This window comes from Bidens hawaiensis, unplaced genomic scaffold (genome assembly GCF_021521415.1).
Source record: "Bidens hawaiensis isolate Kalapana, Puna unplaced genomic scaffold, B.hawaiensis_p1.1 tig00009445_1, whole genome shotgun sequence".
Classification (NCBI taxonomy): Eukaryota; Viridiplantae; Streptophyta; class Magnoliopsida; order Asterales; family Asteraceae; genus Bidens; species Bidens hawaiensis.
The window spans coordinates 235,751-238,063 of record NW_027491700.1 but is presented as its reverse complement, the minus strand read 5'-3'; the positions used below and the strand labels follow the sequence as shown (position 1 = coordinate 238,063).

The window sequence follows — 2,313 nt, the reverse complement described above, 5'->3', positions numbered from 1 at the left end:
AAATGGACCATGTGTTTACTTTTAAAAGAAAATTTAACAAATCAAGAAAGCAAAGGGCATACTAGAAAGCTTTCATGGTTTTCATATAAACTAGTAGTAATTACTAATTAGTAAACGCTCGCGGGCTGCTACGGATCGATTTTGTTCAGCGTTGGTATGGATCAATTTTGAACAAAAGTTATATTAAAACGTAGATAATATATTTTTGGAATGGCCTTTTTACTAAGTTAATTATGATTCTTAATAAATTAATCATTGGTGATTTATTTAAAATCAATGTTAATTATTATTATTCTTCATGAGGATTTAACCAAATTATTAAAATTAAGGGAATGAAATTGACAGATGATTAAACGTGAAGAATGAGAGAAGAAAATAGTATTAAACTGGGTAAAGCAAGGAGTGATTTGAAGTACCCGCGTCACCTCGGTATTGCTCCCCTCGCGTTAGCCTCTCAACTAAGTCTTTCACTTGGTTAATCTTCCCACTCAACACTCACACTAGTGGTGACGTGTTTATACCGGTTACTGATTTTAATATATCAAAATTATCTATGAACTTTTTTTGAAAAATATTCATCAAAAATGATAAACATAATACTATATATTTATAATAGGGGCATTTACATATATCCCATTGTTAAGTTCTCTTATTACATATTTTCCCATTTCATTAAACTTAACTAAAAAAATGACTATTTTACCATTAATGAACTAATTAAATAACTATTTACATATATATCCTTTTTAATAACAATTACATATATCTCCAATTTAAAACTAAACCGAGTCGGTGTTACGATGAACATATCTAAGCTAACAATTTTTTTTACTCGGGTGTCTTGGGACATTTCCCGGGGACAATCACCAACCCCGAAAAACAAAAATACACGCATAAACTATGAATTAAGCAGAAAGATCGACCGTGAAATCGAATCAACATTCATGTGCAGATTGTGTTAATACACCTTGATTTGAAACCATCGAATAGTAACAGATTCTGTTTACATCAAGATGAAGTATGTTGATTTATATATTGTAGACATACATAACATAAACAGATTACAACAAGATAAATTTGGGTTTGCATCACCAATAAAAAATCACCAGAAAGTGAACTATCCAGAAAGTAAATGATGTTGCTGCAATCGAACGCCGGAGGAGTTGACACCGTTGCCGCTGGAAGCGACGTTGATGGAGGATGTTGTTCGTTCTCTGCAGAAGGGAAGGTCTTTTGGGTATAGCAAATTGAAAAAGGGTTAAATGGTAATTGTATGTTAAAAGGGGAAATATGTAATTAAGAATTTAATCATGGGAAATATGTAATTAAGAAGCTTAGGGAGGGGATATATGTAAAAATTCCTATTTATAATAACTATTAAAACTTTCTGGTTGATTATCTATACTATATATAATATACCAAACAGTGACAAATTAAAACACTTGATTTTAAGAGTTGTGCAAACACTAATGCATAAAGTACATATGTAATTAAGGGTAAACTTGTCTTTTATACACAATTCACCCAACTTACAAGTTTGGTTCCTCATCTTTAACCATATCTTGTTTTTAGTTTCAACTTTAAACCAACTTCTCACCCACGATTTTTAAACGGCAATAAGTTTTTCATACGTTAATATTTTTGTAAAAATATTGCACCATAAAAACGAGTATATTTTTCTCTTTAATATTAGTATAATATTATTATGTTTTTTCATTTGAAAAAATTAATATGTTACGTAGGGGTGTTTAATGCCGGTTTTGATTATTTTTAAACGAAAACTAAACCATTGAAAATTGAAACCAAACGGTTATTAACGGTTTGGTTCTGATTTGGTTTAACAGTTTAAGCTTTGATAATAAAATTTGCTTAAAATGATTATTAATTTAACCGTATTATCAATTCCAACTAAGTCAAAATATAATACTTGAAAGGATAAAGGAAGTAAAAAAACGATTGAAAGTAAAAAACCCAGCCATGAAACTAAACCGATGACCAGTTTAAACGGTTTCAAGGTTTTAAACCAACCCATGAACACTCATAATTGTTACGTGATTAATAGAGTCCGCGTTCAAAGACCCGCTGCATCGTGCGGGCACCCGTCTAGTATGTTAAAAACATATATAAATCATGTGTAATACAAACTGATATGAAAAATACAAAACATTACCAAAAACAATTCGCTAGTAGTTACTAGTGTATATAAACAAAAAATAAACGATAAAATTCCGACCTGCCGGATTCGAACCAGCGACCTAAGGATAGCCATGTTCACACTACAGTCCTCAGCTCTAATAACTGAGCTAAGGTCGG

At 31.0% G+C, this 2,313-nt stretch overlaps 1 non-coding gene across 1 annotated transcript; it reads right to left on the bottom strand.

Moving 5' to 3' along the window:
• Positions 1 to 2,227: 2,227 nt before the first annotated feature.
• Positions 2,228 to 2,313, bottom strand: TRNAY-GUA (transfer RNA tyrosine (anticodon GUA)). The gene is given in 2 exon segments: positions 2,228 to 2,263; positions 2,277 to 2,313. It is a non-coding gene; the product is annotated as a tRNA-Tyr (tRNA).